Source organism: Bos mutus, chromosome 8 (assembly GCF_027580195.1).
Source record: "Bos mutus isolate GX-2022 chromosome 8, NWIPB_WYAK_1.1, whole genome shotgun sequence".
NCBI lineage: Eukaryota > Metazoa > Chordata > Mammalia > Artiodactyla > Bovidae > Bos > Bos mutus.
Genome location: NC_091624.1, coordinates 4,176,819 through 4,202,924, shown reverse-complemented (window position 1 = coordinate 4,202,924; position 26,106 = coordinate 4,176,819). Strand labels below are relative to the sequence as shown.

Sequence of the window (26,106 nt, the reverse complement as noted above, 5' to 3'; positions counted from 1 at the left end):
GCCTCTTTCATCTCAAAATAGGAGGAGAGGGAAGAAAAAAGGTAGAGAGGCAGTTAGGAAGGAAGGAAGTGAGGGAGAGAAGGAAAAAGGAAGGAAGAAAAAATAGGGAGGAAAGGAAAAATGAGACATTAAATGAAGGGGGAGATAAAACTTTAGCTTCTCTTTTTTACCTAGACAGTGTCACCTACTCACCTTGTTTTTCTCTGGATCATCAGGAATATAAACTTTTTCTTTAAAGGGTCAGGTAGTAAATATTTTAAGTTTAGGGGCCACATTGTCCATGTTTCAATTACTCAACTCTGTCACTATCGCATGAAAGCAATCGTAGACAATAATATTTTTAAATGAATATCACTGGGTGCCAATAAAACTTTACTGGCAAAAAACATATCATGGGCCAGATTTGGCCCCTCCCCTAGGGCGCTTGTGCTCCAGAAAGGGCTCACCTCTCCAAGTCAGATTCTCAGGAACAACCTCCTCTTCTCCATCCAGAAGAGGACCCAAGAGCCATTCTCCCTCTACCAAGATGATACTAAAGAGATTTTACTGATTTATCTAGAATCCATTCCACACCTACCCTCAAACCCATGTAAAGTTGTATTACAAAGTTAAATAATATGTTAGGACAATTAAAAATCAAAATGGAACAAAGAATAGTTCAAATGAATGAAGGAAGAGATGCTACCAGGCACCTGGGAAGAGTTAATTGATCTAGATTTAGTTCTGAGGTTCCTGGCAGCTGAACTAAAATGAAGTTAATTGGCCCCCAAGGGGCTCACATCCATGGGTAGGGTCTCATTAGCATCATCAGTTTATCAGTGAACAAAGAAAGGCTGAGCAGAGACATGTGACAGTGTGCCCACCCCCAGAGTGTAGGGATGGTCCAGGAACTGCCCCAAATCCAAGCACCCAGTCTTCCCCAACCCAGGCACACCTGCCACACCTCACCACCACAGAAAGACTCTACAGGCCTCAGAGGTGGAGGGACTTAACTGAGTTACCAATACTCTCCATATCTCATCTTTGGATGTGTCAAATGAGACACTAACTCTCACTCATTTCATTGAGTTGCTGGAGGAAGTGACATCACACATGCCAAATGCTCAACCATTGATGGGAGCAGACTACATTCATGGTTCTTGTTAATTGTCCCTGCAGAACTGCTGAAGGCAAGGGAGGGATAAATTAGGATTAGGAGACACACGCCACTATATATAAAACAGACAACCAACAAAGACCTACTGAATAGTGCAGGGAACTATACTCAATATTTTATAATAACCTATAAGGGAAGAGAATCTGAAATATAACTATATCTATCTATATCTCTATATAAACTGAATCACTCTGATGTACACCTGAAACTAACACAACATATAAATCAACTATACTTCAATTTTCAAAGGAGGGTTAAAAAGGCAAATCCTCATTAGAAATAGCTCTTTCTACACGGAAATCAGCCTTTCCATTCTCTGGCAAACGAGGGAGGGACAGGTAGATGAGACTCATGGGAAGGGCTGTAAAGTAGGGAGCTGATGGGCATCAGGGTGAAATGATAAAAGAATGAAAAGGTTAGAATGGGGGGATATGGCTCTAGAAACGAATTGCCAGCAATGAGCTTTTTATGGGCTCTAATCCTTGTCTCCCTTGTAGATGTTCCTGGACAGCTATAGCATAAGAACAACTCTCTCTACTTCCTTCTTCCATAGCTCAGTCTAGAGTCATACCCCCAACTTAACCATCCAATCAAGTTTCTCAAACTGGATCTCTATTGGAGGAGCTTTTGCAAATTCTTAGAATTAAAGAATGCAAGAGCTGGAAAGATGCTACAGATTCCCAGGTCTAGCATTTCATGCTGGCCAGAACAGACAGAGACTTAAGTAGAGATCCAATTTTTCATAAAGTACCTTTAAGTCCTATAGTGAAAAAAAATTATATTTTCAACTCTCAATCCTGGTTAGTTCAAGGAGAAAGACTCCTTTTGCAGCTACTATGTCTTTAGAGCCTCTCTCTAACATTTTTAGATTTTTTTTTTTTTTTTTTACACAAAGAAGGCAGGGCGAGAGATTAGAGACTTGGGCAGGCAAGACCATAGCTGAAAGTATAAATTAGACTATAAAGTAGAATATCTTTACACCGGTTTCGTTTTCATTGTATTATTTGTACAGTTACCATCTATTTAGTGACCATAATGCTTTTTAAAAACAAATTGGTGAGAGTGATAGAGAGCTTCCTTTGTAAATGTTATCATTAATATAAGAAGTGGGTTAATTTAAAGAAGGATAAGTAGCATAAATGGAACAAACACAGAGCAGAATTGTTACGGTGGTACCTAAAAGGCTGCCAATTCAGAAACATTGATCTAATTCCTTTGTTTTAGGACAAAGAAGCAGAAACAAAGAGAAGGGAAACGGCCTGCACAATATCTCCCAGAAGAACAAGGACTTTGGTACCAGATCAGCCTCAATTTGAGCCCCAACTCTGCCAACTACCACAAGTCACTTGGGACTACTACGTCACTGTCTAAGCCTCCACGTCTGTATCCACAAAGTGGGAAGGAATCTTACTTGCATTTTCATCACAGCCTGGCAGTAGACCCAGAGTTAACATGTGCAGCATGTGGAAGAGCTCCATACCAGTGACCAGTAAGCGTCCCCGTGGGTGATAGCTGAGTCGTGAGCACAATTAGCTCCATGGTATTAGCAATGGCCTGACACTACTTTCATTCCTATTTCTAAAACGTAACTATCCTTATAAGAACTGCCCCTGCGTTTGTGCTAGAAAATCTATACAGAGCAGCAGGCATACAGTGTACTAGAGAGACTAAGCACGCAGTTCTGGAACTGACACATCGACAGTTTGCATCTTAGGTTTTCCATTAATGACTTACAAACGTTTGGCAAGTTGATTTATTGCTTTTTGCCTCAGTTTACACATCTATAAGATAGATTAATATAGTGGACTGTCACCTAGATTAAAGCAATGAATGCATGTAAAGCAGTTAGCCACGTGCGTGGAACTTAGGAAGTGTGCTCCAAGTGCTTCCTACTGTTCTTAGGGCTGTGCTCCCTTCAGGTCATTTGGCGCAATGGTACTTTGGCTGCTGTGCTGTGTCCAAGATGTGTCCCACCAGGTGTGATGGGAGAAGGACCCACAGCTGCATAAAGTGCAGATACAAACAGATTGCTCCACGTTGCCTCTGGGGAATGAGACATGGAGTCAGTGAAGGGTGAATTTTAGAAGAACATCTGATTAAAAACACATCAGCAAGAGAAAGCTGGCTATATGGGTCACGTTCTTCCAGTCATAAACCCTGCACTTAACAACCACTCTACTCCCTGCCTGGCACTAGGCAGCGTTTTTCCTGACTCGTTCACTTGCACTTACCACACTCACTGCATTTGCATTCAACTTGAAGCAGAGACATTACTTTGCCAACAAAGGTCCGTCTAGTCAAGGCTATGGTTTTTCCAGTGGTCATGCATGGATGTGAGAGTTGGACTGTGAAGAAGGCTGAGCGCCGAAGAATTGATGCTTTTGAACTGTGGTGTTGGAGAAGACTCTTGAGAGTCCCTTGGGCTGCAAGGAGATCCAACCAGTCCATTCTAAAGGAGATCAGCCCTGGGTGTTCTTTGGAAGGAATGATGCTAAAGCTGAAACTCCAGTACTTTGGCCACCTCATGCAAAGAATTGACTCATTGGAAAAGACTCTGATGCTGGGAGGGATTGGGGGCAGGAGGAAAAGGGGATGACAGAGGATGAGATGGTTGGATGGCATCACCAACTCGATGGACATGAGTTTGAGTGAACTCTGGGAGTTGGTGATGGACAGGGAGACCTGGTGTGCTGCGATTCATGGGGTCACAAAGAGTTGGACACGACTGAGCGACTGAACTGAACTGAACTGACGGATCTGGCTTCTTCAAAACATTTACTCCGCCTACAACACCCTGTTTGAAAGCTGTCTATTCCCCTCAAAGGAGTTCCTAAACCGGGAAGCCCATCTTCTACACTTAATACCTGCCTCGTCCTGCTTTATCTCTGTAGGGTCTCTTTGTCTCCTAATCAGGTCAGTGAATTCTTCCTCTCTCATTCAGTCTCTGAGAAGCAAGTGATCCCTGGCAGATAAAGTTGTCCCTTGATATTCTCAGGGATTGGTTCTAGGACACCCCATGGAAACCACAATCCAAGGATGCTCAAGTCCCTTATATAAAACGGCACGGGTCAGTGGACCATCTGAACATGCGGGCTCCACATCCATGGATACAGAGGGCTGACTGTACCGCAATCTGAGACATGGTTCCCTGCCCATGGCTGTGCTGTGTGGAAGGATGGAGCTGACTCTCTCCTGCCCTGACTCCTTGGCTGCCCCCAACCCACCTACTTAGAGCTGATTATTCTTTCTTAATTCTTCCCTGGTGGCTCAGATGGTAAAGCATCTGTCTACAATGCTGGAGACCCGGGTTCAAACCCTGGGTTGGGAAGATCTCCTGGAGAAGGAAATAGCAACCCATTCCAGTATTCTTGCCTGGGAAATCCCATAGATGGAGGAGCCTGGTAGGCTATAGTCCATGGGGTTGCAAAGAGTCGGACATGACTGAGCGACTTCACTCTCACTTTATTCTTTCTCCACAGTCTGTGATGGTTCAGACCACTCTTTTCTGGCACCCTGGGCTGCTCTGCCTGGACGTGTCCTCCTAATGAACTCTAACTGGACCCACAGCTTAAGCGTCTTCTCCTGCCCCCACCCCACCCCTCTGACCCAAGCGTGTTACTTGCTCTTTCCTCCAGAGCCCCTGTCGTGTGTCTGGGAGGATGGAGCAGAGGGAGGGAAGCTAAGCGGGCAGGCACTGAGGCCTACAGACATCAGCTTGCTTCCCTCTCTGCTGCTGTTCTTCTGTTTCCCTGGGCAACTTATCGACCATCCCTGAACCTGTTTTCCTATTGGTAAAATTTGGAGAGTAAGGGTACTCTTCCTATTCCTGACGAGAGCAGGGAAAATCATTTGAGAAGTACATACAATAAAGTGCTTTATTACTATGCCTCATACATAGTAAATGAATGCTCAATAAATATGGCGGTGGTTTAGTCACTCAGTCGTGTCTGACTCTTGTGACCCCATGGACTATAGCCCACCAGGCTCCTCTGTCAGTGGGATTTCCCAGGCAAGAATACTAGAGTGGGTTGCCATTTCTTTCCCCAGGGGATCTTCCTGATCCAGGCATCTAACCTGGGTCTCCTGCATTGCAGGCAGTCTCCTGCACTACAGACAGATTCTTTACTAACTGAGCTTCCAGGGAAGCCCTACACTCAATAAATATATATTGTCATTATTATTATTATTTGGAACATATATATATACATGCTCTAGCACACTCATATCATACTCTATTTGCTTAATAGTAATCTTTCTCCTAAATTTTAAGCTCTTTAAAAGTAAATCCCACACTGTCTAGTTCACTTTTACACCGTATTTGGCACGTGGTAGGTTTTTCATCAATTGATTAAACTCCTTAAGAGCAGAGACATCTCTACTTTATCGTTTTAACCACAGCCTCTAGTACAAAGACGAGCCTTATTGCACACACTCATTGCATGAGCAGATGAACATGTGAATGAACAGGTGGGTTGCCAAGGTACTCCAGTTAAAATGCTTACCCAGTGCTGAGGTTAGGCCTTTCCCTGCAATCTCCCAGTTTCTGGCCATGCAGACAACCTCAAATGCCACAGCTCCCACCCAGTTGTACAGACACCTTGGCTTTACCAAGAGAGACACTCAAATAGATAATCCATTCCCCATCTTCTGCTCAAGCCTGATTTTTTTTTTTTTCAACTCAGCTCCAGCTGTGGTTTGCCAAGGTCCCCCCCCAAGCAGCGAAAAACTAAGCCTCAGACTTCCCACCCCCACCCTACATGACCAATCTCTTCTCCTAGTCTTAATGTTCTAGCATTTTAATTTATTTTTTTCTCTGCATGAAAATAAACAAAAGGCATTGTGGACAAACTTCTGAAAATCAGCAAGAATCTATGCAACATCTTGGACGCAGGTATTATCCAGATGGCAGCCTCATCTCTGGCAACAAGCAAAATCCAGGGAGCCAGAAGCACCAACAACCTCTGCCTCTTGAATATTCACAAACACATCTGATTCCACTCACGTCACACAGAAAACCTTACCAGATTGATTCCATCTTAAGTATACTTGGTAACAATTCCAGTCCCTCAACAACATTCTAACAACCGGACTGCCCTTAATTTCATTTGCAACTTTAAGTTTCATCATCATTTTCATCAACGCCTTTATAATAAGCAGGGTCTTTGTCAAGGTAATGAATTTTGGGGGGGAAACTGAAGTTCTGTTTCTAGGTATCTCTGTGAAAAAGAATGTCTCAGCTGCAATCATTTTAATGTCTCCACCCTAAGGAAAAAGAATAAACTTATGGATACTTCAAAGAACTTTCCAGAAGGAGGAAACTAGGTGGCCCCAGACCTTTTCCATAGGCTACTTCACCTTTCCAGCCACCCATCACACTGCCTTCTTCATAACAACAGACTGTTCATCCTTTATGGTCCCTCTTCACAGAGTCTTTTTCTTCTCCATCCTACACTTGTTAGCTTACTAAAGTCTTACTGACTATTCTGAATTTGGATTTACACAAAGAAGTTAAGCAACTCTTCCAAGTTTACTCAACTAGTCAACCAGGAGCAGGACCATGTACGCTGGGAATCCAGGTCAACCTGGGCTCACTGTTCTATTGTGTCTGATGATGTAAGTCTCAATGATGAGAGTCAACATCTGCTGAGCATTTCCTATGTATCCGGTACTACTCTAAAAATGTACCCAGGCAAACTCTTCATAGCAACTTTAAGAGGCTTTTATCATAACCCACTTTACAGACAGGTATGTACATCGTTAAGGATACTGCCTGAGGTTATACAGCTAGTGAGTGGGCTCACACCCAGGCAGTCTGGTTCCAGAAACTGATCCTTAAGCACTAATCTTACCCAGCTTCAAAGCCTTAACTGTAAGCTCATGGTTAAAATTTGTATCAGGCTGAAATTTGTGTATACTACTGTGTATGCTTTAACACTAAGCCGTCCTGAATGCAGAAAAGATACTCAATATGTTTTTGATTACCTGGAGATTCACTTACTTATCATATATTTAATGATAACCTAGTAGGCACAAGACATTACCAAGGTATTACAGGAGCTGACGAACTATACAAAGATATGATAGCAATCTCCTGCAGTCAAATGTGGAAAGAAAACCACACTTATTCTGTGTGACCTATAGCATCAACATTATTCTTCCTGATTCCACAGCCAAGTCAAATTCATAAAACCAATTTTTGGAACCAGTAGGAACTTATCAACATGTTCTTGTTCTAGGAAAGAACATTTAGCTAAACAGAAGTCAAAAGTACTACTATTAGCATTTTATAAAAGAAAGTATGTTCTAACCAGTGACAGAAAACAGAATAAAAGACAGTCCTTCACATTTAGACAACAAATTTTAGATCTGCATTTGAAAGCCATCAATCTATACTTTTCGACCAAAGAAGAAGAGCACAGAATGAAAGAAAAGCCCAACAGGCAGAGACTTCAGCGATAGACGGAAGTCGGGTTGAGAGGTGTGGGTGCTGGCATTCACAGATGGAGAGAGAGGCTGAAAATCTCAGAGACATTTCAGACCACAGAGTTTGTGATTCTATGGCTCTTCCTTCAAGGAATTTTAAAATGCCATAAAAATGTAATTATAGAAAGAGAAAAAAAAAATAAAGTTTATGGGTTGTTTTATGGCCTTCTCACTTTGGGGTTCTGTGTCTGGTGGATTGCCAAGGAAGACAGCTTCCATGACATTATCCAGAAATGTTAGGTGTTTCCTAAGAGCCTGCTAGAGTTGATGTGAAGGATGTTAATTAACAAAAGCCAGAGGGCTCCACTTCCTTTCCTACTCCTGTCTCACCCCTTTGGTGAGACATAAGTTGCCACATAGACTTTCCTCCTTTCTCCAAAGTGCCTCCCTGAAATAGCGGGGAATGATGCCAGGAATCCCACTACCAGAGTGACTTCTTTTTAGAATTCTACAGGGATTTTTTTTCCCTTTACCCTCAAGGAGTAAGCACAATTTGTTACTTGTTTAGCCTCTTTCTCTTTACCAGCTCCTTCCCAAGTGAACTGGGAATTCCAAAAATGCCAATGTGGATAGTGAGTCGGTAAAGAGCAGAGACTACAGGCAGACAGGTGTGCCTTCGACTCAGGCTGTGGGGCCCACTCTCTAAATGGTCAAGTCATGTCAACTCTTGTCACCTCACTTCCTGTTTCAGCTGAATTGCACCTCTTCTATAGCATCTTAGTTTTCTGAGCATTCGATAAAATAACACAGTCCAGTAAAGAGCCATCTATTGTTATTGCTGGGTCTTTTGGTCTTCTGAGAACAACGACCATGTGACCAGGGTTGGGGGAGTTGTGGTTCCCACAACAGCAAGAAGCAATTCTCGGATACCAGCTGGGTGTTCCCAGATTCAACTCAGTTTTGACACTATCTACCCAGAGACTGTGCGCCTTGGACTGAAGATGCTGTTCAAAAACCCAGGTTGTTATCTGTGCTTCTAACCAGCTGGTTACAGACTGAAGGTTCCAACGACCCCCTATCTAAGAGTGTCGGTCACAAGCCTAGGTTATAAATACCTCTACTTCTGATCGATTGGCTAGAGAGCAGAGGTCCCCACAACTCCCACCAGGGGTTTAGTTTGCCAAAGCGACTCAGAGAACTCAGGCAACCCATTTACTCACTAGATTGTCAATTTATTTTAAGAAAATACAGCTATAACTACAGGAACAGGCAGATGGAAGAGATGCAAAGGCAAGGAAGGGCATCACTGTCTCCATATCTCTACGTCTTTACCAACCCTAAGGCTCGCCAAACCCTCTTTTTGGGGGATTTTATAGAAGTTTCATCACATGAGCCTTCTTGACAAAATCACTGGCCATTGCTGACTGATGCAACCTCTATTCCCCTCTCCCTTCCCCAGAGGTTGGGGGATAAGACGGAAAGGCCCAGCCCTCTAATCACCTGCTGAGGTCCACTGGCATCCAGCCCCCATTCTTAGGTGCTTTGCAAAAGGGGTCTCGTTAACATAAAAAAAGACAGGTTTATAGCGCTCATCACTAAGGAAATTCCAAGAGTTTTCAGAGGTCTGTGCCAGAAAGGGGGATGAAGACCTCATTTATATCTTATTACAAATCACAATATCACACTGGGTTACTTCCTCGGTTACACCTGTCAGTGGCTCCCTTCCACCTCTGGATGTCAACTATCAGCTACTGGCTCTGTGCCTCATCGTTCCCCGTGCCTTACTCTCCGCACCTCTGCCCAGAATCTCTGCCTTTACTTTCCAGGTTCTCTGCAGATAATTTCAGCATGTCCCGATCTGTTTTGCCCCTCTGTTCCTTTTTTTGAAACCAATCCCTCTGCCAAGAATTCTCTCTTCACCCTATCCCCAACTTGAACCTAACAAACCCCTTATTCTTTAATGTTCAGTTCAAGGTCATCCCCTCTTTGAAGAATCCCGACTCCCCAGGAAAAGAGGTCGCAAATGTGCTAACACTTCCCTTGCCATACATGTGAGCTTTGCAGCATGTAGCTTTTGTCCTGTTCACGTCAGTGTCCCCCACACCAAAGCACAGCATCCATTCATCACATGTCTCATCACGTCAGTGTCCCCCACACCAAAGCACAGCATCCATTCATCACATGTCTCATCACGTCAGTGTCCCCCACACCAAAGCACAGCATCCATTCATCACGTGTCTCATAAATAAATAACCAAATGAAAGAGTGAACCACCAAACTGAGCTGACACGGCATACTGGGTATGTAGCATGAGTGCAGCATCTCACAATCTGCAGAACATCTGGGCTTTAATTAAACCATTTGATCCTTAGGCCATCCCAGGGCTTTCCCAGGAAATCCAGGCTCAGAGAGTTTGAGTGCTTTGCTGGGTTCAAACACGGCAAAAAAAGGACTTGAACCCAGTCTACCAACATGTGAGTCTTAAAGCCCTTCTACACCAAGCATAGTCCTTGTTATTAAGAGTGAATGATAGTTTATTAGAAAAGCCCCAGTTTTTAAGATCTAGCTTGAAATATGGGACAGACAAAAATGAGAACAGAATGGATGGTTCCACTGTAAACGCGAGTGCACAGACCCAACGGGGAGGTGCCCGGTCACCCCTAGACGCACCCTGGGAACTGTGATGGCACTGGCCACGCATGTAGGAGAACACTGAGTTTGGGGAAATGGTCGTCCAAAAGATACTGGAAATAGATGTTGCCAATTTCCTGATTCCAGCGATGGCCAAGCCCATTTCCGGCACCGTAATCCTTGCTACAACTGAAGTTTCAGCCCTTGGAGAGAAGCCGAGAGATTTCTGCAAATGTTTTCTCTCCAACAGATGGAGCAGAAACCGAGGAGCATTACAGGGAAGATGGATCGGTGCGTCACATTTGCAACAATAAAAATACAGCAACGGTTAAAAGCAGTCGCAGTTAAATAGAACTGGGAACCCAGGGTTGGCCTAAATCTTTTTTTAATTAAAAGTGAAAAAGAATTTCAAAGTTCTATTTCAGCCCCTCAGAGCATCAGAACAATGAATGTGGGATGTTTATGTGGCTTGGCTTGGTGTCAGACTGCTTGAGATTTATGTGGGTTCAGGTCAGGGTCTAAGGAAAACCTCAGCGTAGGAAATAGGGAAGGGACGTTTGGGGGAGGGTGGAGACAGCATATGGCAGGAAAACCTAGGTTTGAATCCCAGCTCTGTTCTTGTGCAAATTCAAAAAAATCACTTAAATCTGAACCTCAGCCACATCATCTGTAAAACAGAGAAACAGGGCCTGCCTCAGAGAGTTCCTGCTGAAATAACATCAGTGGAACACAGAGAAAATAATCCCTGTGGGTTTTTACTCCTGTACCTTCCAGAGGGACCACACAGAACATTCTGATACCTTTCTGCATCCTTTCTCCCGATTCTTTATCTCTTTCCCCTCCTTCAGCATCCATATCATGGATGCCCTCGGATATCTGCTTTCTTTGCTTCCCTCTTCTTCTGTCTTTAAAGCCTCCCTTAATATTTCACTCACTGTGGTCTTGGGGTTGCCTGAAATGGACATGTCTGATGCTTTTCAAAAGCATCTTGGGTCCAGACCATGAACTTCTGAGGGAGGCTCCAGGACTGTGGAGACTGGGATCCTGCCTGTCAATCAATATCTGCAAAGATGCAGACACACCAGTCTTTGGGAACCTCTGTTGAAGCAAGGCTGCCAGAGAGCAGAAGTTGTTAGTTAAGGATGCTCTTCAGAACTGCTGAGGGGACTTTATAGTACATTCAAATCAGAGCACTACCAAGGAAGATCGGATATGGGTCTGGATCGGTCCTGAATATACTTATTTTGAAAACAAAAAATCTCTGGGGTTAAGAACTTGTAGTGAAGAATCCTTGCAAAGCACATGGTCATGTCAGCACCGTGGAAGGACTGTACCAAGCTTCCACCCTCTGCCTCACGGACGTGCTTCTCCACAGTCTCTTGGCCCCCACATCCAAAGACACAGATTTTCTCTGTTGGATGACTACTGTTCCAGCCAGTGTATATATATTTACTACATACATATTCATATACATACACACACATATATAAATATAGAGAGAGGCGTCCACAGGTATTAAGAAATGCACGTTAAGAAGAGAAATATAAATGTACCTATATACCCATGAACAAACTTGCAAGTCCACACACACACACTCCCCTACTCACATATCAACACACTCAAACACAAAAACATACAAACACGTCTTTCATATAGAGACTCCATTCCAAATGCCAGCCCTGATCACTTCAATCCTAAGACCCTTAGTTGGCATATCTTCAAAATAGAAACTCTAATGCTTATTTCATAGCCGTAAATGCAATAGATTTGCATCTATGGAGGCACTGTCTTCAATATCAGATATAGAGTAGATGCTCACCAAATAGATGTCAAGAGCCACAGAATCATTTACACATCTCACCTACTCAGAAGCACATCATGTCGCACAAGTTTATCCACGTAGGAATGCACACAGGAATCCAGGAGCACATTTAGATACAACTGTATATGCTCGTGCAAGCAATCGAGCTCACATTTTACGTGGCAGCGCATGTCCACATATGGTGCACACACACACACATGCACACACACACACACACAGCTTCCACTGTGTAAAGCAAAGCGCTTACACACTCAGTCCTGGTTCCTTCTGTACCTGTGAGAGGATGTGGAGGAAACAATGACCCCACACAAAATGGACGCCAGGTTTTTTGTTTTTTTTAGAGAAAAGTCTTGGCCGTACAAGCCAGCACTTCAGAGGAAACACAAGCAAAGACAGGGATCAACACTAGTTGACCTTCGGTAAACAGGAAGAAACTATGGAGAGAAAAGATAATAAGGCTGGAGGCCTCAAGGTCCTCTACGCAGAGCACTTTTCTAGAAGCCTTGTAGAAGTCACATAGAGCCACGTATCACTCCCACACTCCCAGAGCTCACGGTCCTAAGAAAGAAGACTGATGCTCAGGGGACTATTTTCTAAAATGACAACATGAATAATCACAGCAGGGATGGTCAGTGAGCAAAGTCCCTGACTTCTATTTTGCTTCAAGCTTTCTATTACTTAAGTGTTTGTCTCGGGTAGAGTAAAGTCAACAATGGCCCTCCCTACTCCCCCATCGAGGACATTCATGATGTTCAGAAATTCCACTTGTCTCCACCAGCAGTGGCCCTTGGCCAGTGTATCACCATCAGTGACATTAAGCACTGTATTTCTTGCATGGATACCTTTAACCTGTACAAAGATTCTCAAGAAGGTAATTTTAATGCTATGTTAGTATTTTCCAGGAACTAGGAAGGAGGGTGGACCAGATAACCACAAAATGCCATTCTTTTCCATGAGACTCTAATTTCTTGAGTCTATGATTTTTAAGATTTGGTTGATACTAAGGCTTGATTTTTATATTCCATTAATATTATTTTCTATGAGTCCAGACCTAGATAGCATATTCAAAACCAGAGACATTACTTTGCCAACAAAGGTTCGTCTAGTCAAGGCTATAGTTTTTCCTGTGGTCATTTGGATGTGAGAGTTGGACTGTGAAGAAGGCTGAGTGCCGAAGAATTGATACTTTTGAACTGTGGTGTTGGAGAAGACTCTTGAGAGTCACTTGGACTGCAAGGAGATCCAACCAGTCCATTCTGAAGGAGATCAGCCCTGGGATTTCTTTGGAAGGAATGATGCTAAAGCTGAAACTCCAGTACTTTGGCCACCTCATGCGAAGAGTTGACTCATTGGAAAAGACTCTGATGCTGGGAGGGATTGGGGGCAGGAGGAGAAGGGGCCGAAAGAGGATGAGATGGCTGGATGGTATCACTGACTCGATGGACGTGAGTCTGAGTGAACTCCGGGAGTTGGTGATGGACAGGGAGGCCTGGCGTGCTGCGATTCATGGGGTTACAAAGAGTCGAACACAACTGAACGACTGATCTGATCTGATCTGATGAGTCCATGAGATTCTGACTCTCAGTTTTTATTACCCTAAGATTCTACAACTATGATTCTAACATGCTGGTATCATTAGAATGAGACACTTAAGCCTTAAAAATTCCAAGCCGCCACCACCTTGACATGAGAGTGACTGTCAGACTGTGTCCCCATGTGATACGCAGAACCTGCGTCAGAGCCACGGCATCTGAACTTGCTCGGGGAAGGCAGAGCGGCAGTGAAGAGAAAGAGGGCGGGCCACCTGAGATACAGGCTCCCAAAACACAACTCGAGGCTTTCCAAACACCTCCCTCCACCCAGCCTGCCTCTCTGACTCCATGCTACGGCCTAGTGGTTGAGAATACTGATTGTCAGAGGTGCCATAGAGGCAAGGCTCAGCCCCCCGCACTGGAACAGGGTGGGCTCTCGATAAATCCTGCGTGACTGAGTGACTCCACTGGACTCTCTGCAGGATTCTTCCTCCGCCTTCTTTTAACCTTCCTTCACCTTTTCTTCCTATTCCTCTTTCATCTTCCCCCTCCTTCTCCATCATTTCTTAGCAGTATGTTAGAACGTTCAAGCATATCAGTCATATAATCCTCAGAGGAATCCAATAACGTAGGGATTAGTATGCTCACTTCACTGATGAGGAGCCTGAGGCTAAGAAATGAAAGGACTCACCAAAGCTCACACAGCTGACGTGGCAGAGAAAGACCAAACCCTAATTGTCTGACTCCACGTTTTGTTTTGCTGTTGTTCAGTCACCGAGTTGTGTCCGACTCTTCCGTGATCCCATGGACTGCAGCCCACCAGGTTCCTCTGTCCATGGGATTTCCCAGGCAACAGTACAGAAGTGGGTTGCCCATTCCTTCCCCAGGGGATTTTCCTGATCCAGAGATCAAACCTGTGCCTCTCGCCTTGCAGGCAGATTCTTTACTGCTGAGTCACCAAGGAAACCCCAATTCCCATATTTTGTACTCCTTTATTCCACAACTGCCTTATAATGTTCATTTTTTTTTAATTGACGTATAATTGATTTACAATATTGTGTTAATTTTAGGTATATGGCATAGTGATTCAGTATTTTTACAGACTCTACTCCATTCTAATGTTCTTCATAATAATAAAAACAACCTCTTGAGAGATTTAAGAAAACCAGTGCCTACAGAGAAGGCCTACAGGTCCCATTCCTGAATGTAACTCCAATTAATGTCCTCAACCAATACCAATTCTCATTCAGAATTTCTAATAATTAAGGGTCTACCACAACCAACTGCTCATTTCATTTTCTAGCTTTTCCTCTTCCTCCAAAGAATGCTGTACATGGCATGTGTTTATTTTTCAATTAAAGCAAATTAAACTTAATTTTGTTTTGAGAACTATTTTTTTTAGAATTTCACAGCCCACGGTGAGATAATTGAGACCCTGCTGTTTCTGGAAGCACTATTTAGAGAGAGCAGGCCTAGGTCTGGCAGAACCTTGGAGGAAGTCATCCTTAACCCCTCCCTTTCGCACGTCCCACCTCACTGTTTCTCCAATCCATCCGCTCCCTTGCCACTTCCCTGAGCCTAGAAGGCTCCAAAATCACTGCAGATGGTGACTGCAGCCATGAAATTAAAAGATGCTTACTCCTTGGAAGGAAAGTTATGACCAACCTAGATAGCATATTGAAAAGTAGAGACATTACTTTGCCAACAAAGGTCCCTCTAGTCAAGGCTATGGTTTTTCTCACATCATGTATGGATGTGAGAGTTGGACTGTGAAGAAGGCTGAGCACTGAAGAATTGATGCTTTTGAACTGTGGTGTTGGAGAAGACTCTTGAGAGTCACTTGGACTGCAAGGAGATCCAACCAGTCCATTCTGAAGAAGATCAGCCCTTGGATTTCTTTGGAAGGAATGATGCTAAAGCTGAAACTCCAGTACTTTGGCCACCTCATGCGAAGAGTTGACTCATTGGAAAAGACTCTGAGGCTGGGAGGGATTGGGGGCAGGAGGAGAAGGGGACGACAGAGGATGAGATGGCTGGATGGCATCATGGACTCGATGGACGTGAGTCTGAGTGAACTCTGGGAGTTGGTGATGGACAGGGAGGCCTGGTGTGCTGCAATTCATGGGGTCGCAAAGAGTCGGACACGAGTGAGCAACTGAACTGAACTGGACTGAAGCCTAGAAGGAGATTTCTATTGGTCATTTAAACAACTTTGATAACCTACTACCCGACCTCTAGACTCCCCTCTCCCCTTCCCCCACTCCCCTCTCTGCCTTTCTCAACCGCAGATCTGATCAAGCCCATTCCATCTCCCACTCTCCACTTGGAAGGCCCTTCCTCCATCCAGCCACCCCTCATGGCTCACCCAGACAGATCTCCTCTCTTCTCCCTAACATGCTGTGATGCTCCAATTTCAGTACCAGCTTCTCTGTATGACCTCATGATGCACATCTGTCTCATTATCAGACCAGCAGAGCTTCAGATCAGAAAGACGTCCTATCCACTGGAGACTGTCCAGATGGTGGAACACGGTAATTCCACAAAGAAAAGTAAGGGGTAAGCCGGAATAAACTGAAAGAGGGATAGATGAGGGGAATGGGGAGGCAAAGACAAACAGTGGCAAAGCAGAAGGAAGGAGGAGAGGGGAACGAAGGTGAAATTTATGTCAAATCTGGGAAACTTCCCTTTTTACTCACCTTTGATTATTTTCTTAATACGATAATCATGTCTGAAATAATACAATCAGAATTGCTTATATAAACATTTTCCATACTCACTATATTCTTATTTTTATGGGAGACAGACTTGCCTACTGTAAAGTTTCCCAAAGTAAGCTACGTAGAAAATTAAGTGCTAGTCGCTCAGTCATGTCCAACTCTTTGCAATCCCATGGACTATAGCCTGCCAGGCTTCTCTGTCCATGGGATTCTCCAGACAAGAATACTGGGAGTGAGGTGCCATTGCCTTCCCCAGGGGAACTTTTTGACCCAGGGATGGAACTTGGATCTCCTGCCTTTCAGGCAGGTTCTTTACCATTTGTTATACCAGGGAAGCCCCATATAAAACATTAAGAACTAAATAAAAATAAATAAAAATCTCTATGACAGGACTTTGTCAGAGCCTTGAATGTGCTTATACATACCAAGAAGAGGGTAAATCATTGAAGCAATTTCCAAATTTCCTTGACCACACAAAGACATTTTCTCAGAGTTACAGAATAGCATGCGCACCATGGAAAATGAAAATGTTCTGTTGGTGCAATAATTGTGGAGTCAAGAGTCAATAATTGTGGAGTCAAGAGTCAGTAATTGTGGAGCCAAGAGTCAATAATTGTGGAGTCAATACTCTGGGAGTCCAGAGTTGGGGGTTTTAGGTTTAACACCCTTACCTCTTTATTAAAAGATCGAGGCCTTTGCCATGACATTCCCCCGTCAGAGCCTTCACTGTTTTATCTCAAAGAAATGAGGAGGGTCAGGTGTGGTGGAGCCTAAGGTCCCTTCTAGCTCAGTTCTAACATTCTATGGTTCTGTGATGAAAACAGACACAAGCTTGCGGGCATGGTTTTGTGCCAACCACTTCCTCTATGTGGAATGTCCCCTTTCCATTTCCATGAAGTCTGATCCTTCCCTCCAATGCCACTGCCTGTCCCAACCCTGAGGGCAGGAGGATGAGATGGTTGGATGGCTTCACTGACTCAGTGGACAGGAGTTTGAGCAAACTCCAGGAGCTGGTGAAGGACAGGGAAGGTTGGCATGCTGCAGTTCATGGGGTCACAAAAGTCGGACACGACTAAGTGACTAAACCACAACACCACAAACCCTCTCCTGGGCTACTTGGACTGGCACGCTTTCACTCCTCAGGCTTCCTATGAAGTATTTCATTGCCAGAAGAGGCTGCCTTGAATATAGCTCATGTATACCTTTGTGAATTCATTCAATCTTTGAGGGCAATTATATCAGGGTTACAAAGGTAGCAAAGACACAGTCTTCTATATGCCTTCTCTTCCCACTTAGCCTTTGGGGATATGTCAGAGCCATACATATCCTCCAAAAGAGCTCAAGACAATGACTTAATTGAGGACCAAATCTATCATTTTTAAATCCCCTTTAGAGACTGTTTAATGTTTAAACCAATGATTTCAAGTCATTCTTTTAAAGCCTTGGAACCCTTTACTCAACTCTTAAACAAGAGTAACAGAGCCAAGCAGATACAGTAGATCTCTCTAGGTGGACGGCAAGGTGACGATGGACTCAGTCTGTTTCCAAGGCACGATAGCTACGTTAGTGTATACTGCACTGCATAAGTTACTTACCAAATACCTGGTTTTTATAACTACAATTGCTCAGGCCAAGATCAAGGAATAAAAAAAGACTGAGTCCATTTAAATTTGGTTTAGGACAAATGACTTAGAAATTTAGCAAACTCTGCATTAAAGCACAGGTCTCTACCTTGGGTCTTTTTTTCTAGCAAGAACTGTTCACTGGTCCACCACATCCTACTATTAAAACACTCATTACCCAAGTAACACACATTCATTAAAGAAATATTAGGCGCTACAGGTACGTATAAAGGAGAGACTGAAATTCACTCATAGCCTATCACCCAAGATAATCACTCAAATATTAGGGATCTTTTTAAAAATAGCATGCTATACACAATATTCTGTACCTTATGCTTTTTTTTTTAATTTAGGATACCAAAAAATTTATCCATATCAATAAAAGTCATCATGAGTGCCATTGATCCAGCACGTACGGTATGCCAAGCATGCTGCTAAGTGCTTTATGCACGTGATGTTCATTCTCATAGCCGAACATCAGGGAGCTACCACTGCTGGCCACGTTTCACGGGTTCCCTCTTTTCACCCCACCTCCTAACGTATCAGTGTGCTTCCCTGCTAGCATTCTGAATGACTCTAGATGTTCCCCGATATGCTTTGTTTTGCTATTTCTTTTTTTTTTTTCCCCGAACACTCTAATAGAGTTCCTATTTTTCACACAAATAATTAATTACTTCTTAGAATGGGAAATTTCTTAAAATGGAAGGATTTGCATCTTATTTTAAAAAAAGGGACAGAGACAATGATGGTGGTAGAGATGGGAAGAGGGATCTGCCCCTGCCCCAAGGCACCCCCTCTTCTTCCCTCCCTCCTCCTGGTCACCTCACTGCAGCCCCAGCTGGTCTCCTCACTGTTCCTGGAACACAGGCTGACCTCAGGGACTTGATTCTAGCTGGAATGCTCTTCCCAGATGTCTGCAGAGCTCTCCCCTGACTTTCTACAGACCTCTGCCGGATCCCAACATCTCACTGGGAACCGCCACTGCCCATCTGCCAAATCAGCCCGCCCTCTCCCATCACACTATGCTCCGCCTCCACCTGACGCACTGTAAGTTTGCTTGTTTATTTATTTCTCTTTTCCCGCACGAGAATGTCAGCTCCAAGCAGGTAGGGCTGAGTCGATTTTGCTCACTGCTGCATTTACAGCTCCTAGAACAATGTCTTACACAGAACAAGTGCTCGATAAACAATGCCTGTTTGTTTCTTAAATGAAAGAATGAAAGTCGCATTTCATAAAAGGTTGTATTCAATAAAGATTTCTGCCAATGCCCCAGGAGAGTGTCTTTTTCCCTTCGTTCTTGCCAAGACTGGATGCTGGCACTAAAAAAAACACATTTTGAGGATGTTGTGTGGCATCACATTACTATGTTCATTTATTCGATTACTAGGGAACCTGAATATTTTTTGTGTGTAAGTTTATTGACCAGCTTCATCTCATTTGTATCACTGCTTTTTTTCCCCTCTTTTTAATTAATTTTTATTGGAGTATAGCTGCTTTGCAGTGCTGTACTAGTTTGTACTGTACAGCAAAATGAATCAGCTCTCTGTGTACACAGGTCCCTTCCTTTCTGGATTCCCTTCCAGTTTTGGTTGCCACAGGGCGCTGAGGAGGGCCCCCTGAGCCACACAGCAGGTCCTCATCAGTCATCTATTGTATACGCAGTGTCAATAGTGTGTATACATCAATCCCAATCTCCCAATTTGTTCCACCCCCTCTTTCTCCCCAGCCCAATCTCCCCATCCCATTTTCAGCTGGAAGACCCTTTCCCCGATCACATTCTGACAACAGATGATCTTATGACCGTATCTGGGCTCATGTTTCATTAATAGAGAGAACTCTGCCTTGGAAATTTCCCTCTATATTTATTGCCTTTCTCCTTTCTACCTGTTCTCAACTACATTCAATAATCCTTTATACACTCATGTGTATGTGTGTGTGTGTGAAAAGAGAGATTATATTTAGATATCTATCTGTATATACAGAGAGAATACACACATATACATATTCTCTCTCTCTCTCTCTCTCTCTCTATATATATATATATACATATATATATAAAACATAATATATATTCTATCTAACTATTGCTTTTGTCTTGCAACATCTGCCTATCACAATTCATGCCACCTCCACCCGTCTATTTCCTGAGCTACTTTTAAACCTGCTACTGTTACCGGAAGTGGCTTTGGCAATTCTGTTCTCAAGAAAAGTAAGACTGTGGTTCTTGGCTGGAGTTCAGAGTGAAAAAGGAGCTTATTCTATGACCACTGGTCCTAGTCTCAACAACACAGGAACTTCAGCAACTGAGGGTCCGAATAGACGTGGTGAGCTGAGGTTTCCTGCTGAGGCACCGTGAGGTTAAATGTCTATTCCCAGCAGCTATGGAGCTGGCAGCCAGAAAGCACTCTAAGAGTGGAAGATACTCATGACGCCGACAGATAAAGGCAGAGAGAAAGCAAAATGCAGGCTAGTAAGCAGATTTAAGAAGTGTCCTCCCAATGGCACCATTTACAACATCTCCTGGAACATGTAAGATAGATGCCGTTCTCATTTAGGCACATACAAGACTGGGATTAAGGGCAGAGCTGATGTGAGGGAAGGCTTAAACATTTGAAACAATGTACCTGGACTGAAACAGTAGAGAGCAAACAGTAAGAATCCACCTTGATCTGGGGAAGCCATCAAGCTGCTAAGGACTGGACCATGCCTTAGGGGGTGTGCGGAGGGAGGGCAGTTCAGTGGAAGGATGTTATGTTTGGTGCCTGATATGGGTCTGAGATGTCATGCTATTACTAACTGCATATCTTGGGGCAAATCTGTTCACCTCTGAGCCATGAGGTCCTCATCTGGAAAATGGGGAGAATAATTCCAACTTCAGAAAGTGACTGTGAAGCCTCAATAAGATGAAACATGGTAAGCTATGCAAGCAGTTGGTAAGATACATGATAAAGACAAGACAGTGGAGAGTCGTTGTGAGGAGGAGAAGGATAAACAAGGTTCCCGGGAGCACGTGCAGCCTGCTGTCAATCAGCTGCCTGCCCATAGACATCTGCTGAATACCCAGACCTTACCAAAAGTGAAAGATGAGAGCATCAAACCAAGTTACAGTGACCCGGGCCGCAGGGGACGAGGTACCACAACCAACTCAGATTCAGTGTGATCCTAAAGAGGAAAAAATGTATATGTAAAAAAAATGAGAAAGTTGACCCAGACCATATTGAAGATGACTTTTCAGCCCTAAGGCCGAAAAGCCCTGATGACTTTTTGATGATTGTACAGCTATTAACATATCTGGTTTCGGACACACGGTGACAGAAAGAATTTAAAAATCTGCCTCAATCACTTTGAATCTTTGGCCTTTTCCCACTCTCTTCATCTCTCCCCTACCTGCTGGTATCACATTGCCACATTAGGGGACAGGATTGGCAAAGACGATTGAGAAAGCTCGTTTGCAAGGTCGTGCCTCAAACCTAGGGATAATCTCTTTCCTACAGAACATTTCCAGTTGGGGAACAAACCTGAGGCATGGGCAATACCTCGTCTAGTGCAACAGGGTAGAGTAATAATAAAAAACCCAGTCATAATAGTTAACGTTTATATAATGGTGATAGTCTGTCAGGCATTGTACTCATGAAAACCCCGCAATGTCTCTCTGAAGAGTGACTACTGCTACCCGCATTTTACAGATGAGGAGACTGGCACAGAAAATCAGGTAATCTGGCCAAGGTCACAGGGATAGCCAGTGGCAGAGGTGGCACAAAATCCGGCGACCAAGCTTCCAGCCACTGCACTTTCCAGCAGGACAGAAATAGTACAAATCCTCGACGCGACTGGCTCCGTGCGCGGCCTCGACTGAGCGGCAACCCTGCACCGAGCGCCGAATGGGCGGTGATACCGCTCATGCACGAGCTTGCTGAGAACATGCGGCAGGACGTCTACATCGAGCGCCCGTCCCCACACAAGGAACTGGTGACGTGCTTGGCACACACACTCTTCCACTTCAACACTGGCTTTCTCACTGTGACATTTCAGCCATCTCTGAACACTGTGGGTGAAGACCCTTCCAGATCTCCTCCAGTTCCATCCTAGGCTCTGCCTAAATGCATAATTCCCACCGTTAGAAATGAGAGGAGAGGGCAGGTAAAATTCCGGCTGATCTAGAAATATTTTCGGGGATCATTTGTAAGGCTTCACTGGACTCTGAATGATGCTGTCCTGCTGATATGCATTCAGAATAAAATTCCTGATGACCCCTCTCAGCCACACCACCCTCCCCACCTAGCCTCATCTACCCCTGGCAATGGCATATGATGAGGCCCACTGCCATCTCAAAGAGTCATGCTTCCAAAATTTGTCCCAACAGAAAAACCATATTACCAGCCCCTGCTGGGTAATATACATTTCCATCTTTCTCTGAATTCCCAATACACGGAAGTGCTGATTTTCTTTTTTTTTTTAATGATTCCTCTGTTTTGTGTAGATGTTTTTATAGTGTCAGCTAAGGCTTTGTGTGGGTCCTTCCCCTACCATGCACCTGTAAATTCAGAACCCATGAAATTCTGTGAGAATTTCAGCTTATCAACCACTGTGTAACCCAACACACTTAAGGTAGAGTCTCTGCCACAGTGCTCAGACGCTCTTCCAGACTGATCTTGAGGTTTCCGGAATCTCTAGGGATCCCATGGCCCACGAGAAATTCACATGTGTAAGAACTGACCACTCAGAAGCGGGAGCTCTCTAAAGAGCAATCGTATCCTAAATGTCTGCCCTCCCTCCATCTGAATCAGCTTGTAGTCTGTAACTCGGCGGCTCCACAATACCCCCTGGATCCATTATTTCTCAGAGAGGTTCCCACTGGCTCATTCGCAGGACCTCTGAAAGGCTAGATAAATTATATCTCAGAAACCCCTGCGGGCCAGTATTGGGTTAACCCTTACAAACGGTTCTAGCTGTTCAGATGGGCCATTTACTGGGAGCCCCGCTGCTCCGACCTTTGCAGTTTGCACAAAAACAACTGCATCTTGCTTTTGTTAATTGCCTTATGCATCTACCTCCTCACCCTTGGGGGGCACACCGTCTCTTAGCTGTTCCCAAGATGGCCTGACATTGTTGTGTATAGCTCTGCACCCCGTGAGAAAATCTCCACAAACTGAGAACAAGATTTGTTCAGAACGATGCCTTCCATGTCCGCCACAGGCCTTCCTTCCTACGGGTGCCCGCCTGTGGGCAGCAGACAGGCCAGGCAGTTTCCCACCCTTGACTTTCCCACAGCCTGTCTTTTCCAGTGTGTTCTCCTTCAGGCCACCTGCAATCTCCAACATATAGTTCCTTTGAGAAATAAAGATCCCCTTCACCCTCACATGCAAAAAGAAATTAATTTCACTTTTCCCTCAGCCTCATTATCTTCTTAATTGTCTTCTCTGCCCCCTCAGTAGCAAGGACTGTCTATGGATTTCTAGGCGGCCTTTCTAGGCTACCATGTTCCAAGAGGACAGCCGGTTTCATGCTACCACTTAATCACTCCGATATTAAGCGTTACAAGAAAGGCAGAGCTATCCCACTCAGCAACCTTATGTTGAGTCACAATCTGTGCCCTGAGTCATGACTTCTTTTTGATTTGCTTTTGAGAAGACATCTGTACCTTATGATGAAGCGTGACTATCATGTGTGGGTCTCTCTCTCTGCTTTTGCAAGAATTTCGTCATGCACCATTTCCATAAAGCTGAGCAAATCCCTTCTGTAAAGCAGGCCACTGTATGGTCCTTCTCAGTTTGCAGAAGGCAAGGTCAGAGAAGGGCAGATGCATTCTTAAGGTAGTCCAGATACATGGTGGTGGGAGCTAGGACTAGAATCAGGTACCCTGAGTCCCTGTGGTCTTAGTATATGAGACTTGGAGTTAATGAAGACATAAAACGAAAAGATATCGTCTCTGATCTCTGACACCTTATAGTCACAGCCTCCTTCCTCCCACCATCACCACCTCTGTGTCTTCCTTGAATCTTCCCTTTCTGCAAAGTCTCCCAGAACTTCTGAAATGACAATAATCAGTCCCCCATGAAAGACAATCACTTATGGATTTGCAGATCTCGTCTAATCCTGGCAGATTTCATCACCATACCCCCTAAGCCATTTTGTTCAAGGCCTTTCCCAGACAAGAGATGCAATAAATATTTGCTGATCCTAACTGACTATAGCTTTCATCCTTTTTCATCAGACTTCATTTCAATTACCTTCTCCCCAGGTATCCATCCCCCTCCTCCTTTTCTAGCCATTTTTCCCTCTTCAGGTCCTCCCCTCCTCCCTTTAGATTTGGGAATTTCTAGAGTTCACAGCACTCAGAGCAGGACTAGGAATTAAGATTAGAAGCATTCACTGAAATGACTGATTAAAAATGGACACGATGGAAACCCAGAGAGAATACGTAACGACGAGCTCTGTCAATCTCCAAACTCTCCTCAGCGCAGTCCTCAGACTACTTACTTCCTAGGCAGGGAGATTTCAAAGGGGAGATGTCTACATTTCTTGCCGCTCACCCTGTATGAGGCCTTTGTGATCTGGCCTCTCCCTACCTTATTCTCATCTTATGATGCTCTCTTTCTCAGGCAAAAGCTTCAGTCCCACCATCCCGTAGATTTCCTGAGGCTGACCCCGCCTAGTGACACCATCACTGTTCTCTGCCTTCGATAGAATTTCCCCTCATAATCACGTGCTTGGGTGGGTCCTTTCCATTTAAATCTCAGTTCTAATATCACCCTCTCCGGAGGTTCTTTTCCTGATGACCCTAAAGTTCTGTGACCTACATTTCTTTCTAGCCTATTAGCCCCAGTTTTTACTTGCATGATATTTACTATTATATGAAATTATATTCTGCTTGCCTATGTATTTACTCATCTGTTAGCAATCTCTCCCCACTAGATCATCAGCTCCACGAGAAAAGGACCATGTTGATGCTACATTTCTCATGTCTAGATCTGCGCTATTCAATACAGTAGCCACTGTCCACATACAACTGTTCAGATTTTAAAAACGAATAAAACTCAAGTAAGGTTAAAAACCCATTTATCAGTTACACTACCCATGTTTCAAGTGCTCAGCAGTCCCTTGTGGTTACGGGCCACCATATTGGACAGCATGGAAAGCCTATCCAGCATCACAGAAAGTTCTGTGGCAGCACGGGTCTACAGCAAGTCTTGAAAGATAGTAGGCAGCCGATAAATACTAGCCAAATCAGTACGTGAATGAACCTTCCTTTTAATCCTCACTCAATTTCCCCTCTCCTTTTTGTGGCTTACACTGTAAGTAAGATAAACTAGACAATGCCTAGGACAACATCCAGCTTGGTGAGAGGCCTAAATGGATAGTACAGGAGACAGGGCTGTGAAAACAAGCCCATCCAGTCTGAAAGGGAATACTTGCAGTTATAAGACTGGAAGAGAATTACACTTGTATTGCACGGTTTTAGAGACCCGTGAACAGAAGACAGATCTAGTGTCAAGGTGAGGAAACAATTCAACAAAGCTCTCCCTGGACAACATAGGCTGGTTTGTGTGACAAAGAAGTCACTATTGCCAAAAGTACTAGAAATGAGGCTGAGTGGCCACGTGTTATGGTTATTACAAAACGGATTCTTAATTCTTGAATGATGAGAACGATTTGGTTACAGTGAAATCTTAAAACACTGAGATTCCTTGATGAATACATCATGAAACATCAATTTCAAAGAGTTAATGATATGCCCCCCAACTCTTCCTGGCATCTAGTGAACAACCCAACCCTGCTGGCTGTCCACGACGGCCACCATTAACTCAGCGATACACTGGGAAAGGCCGAGATGCCGAAGCAAGGCGGTCTTAGACTCAACATCTAGTTCTGTCGGATGCGTGGAGGGCCCGCTCCATCCTTTCACTTCCCTCTTCTGTAAAAAAGGGGCTGTATCTGTCTCATTGGGTGAGAAGGAAGATTAAATAAGGACAAAACTAAAGACCCTGGAACACAGCAGGGAAATTTTCATTTCTAAGAAGGACAGAAGTTTACCGGCCTGTGTATCATTATTGGTGTCCCGACATCGTTGGCAAAGGGGGTGTGGTGTTGAAGCCATTATTGCATTGCTTTGAGTGAATATGAAACAATTATCGGAAAGAGAAAGAGAGAAAGAAATTACAGCTGCTGATGAGTCTGGGCTTCAGATGTAACAGCAAACGTT

The 26,106-nt window shown here is 44.1% G+C and overlaps 1 protein-coding gene across 2 annotated transcripts in view; it reads right to left on the bottom strand.

The window, feature by feature from the left end:
- The window catches only part of BRINP1 (BMP/retinoic acid inducible neural specific 1), a 197,486-nt gene that overhangs the window by 167,127 nt on the left and 4,253 nt on the right, over positions 1–26,106 (bottom strand). The window contains exon 2 of one of the 2 annotated variants that reach the window (XM_070376070.1): positions 20,975–21,065. The exons of the other annotated variant lie outside the window; for it this stretch is intronic. The gene's annotated coding sequence lies outside the window, so the exon portion shown is untranslated. The remainder of the gene's footprint in view (positions 1–20,974; positions 21,066–26,106) is intronic. 2 annotated transcript variants of the gene reach the window in all.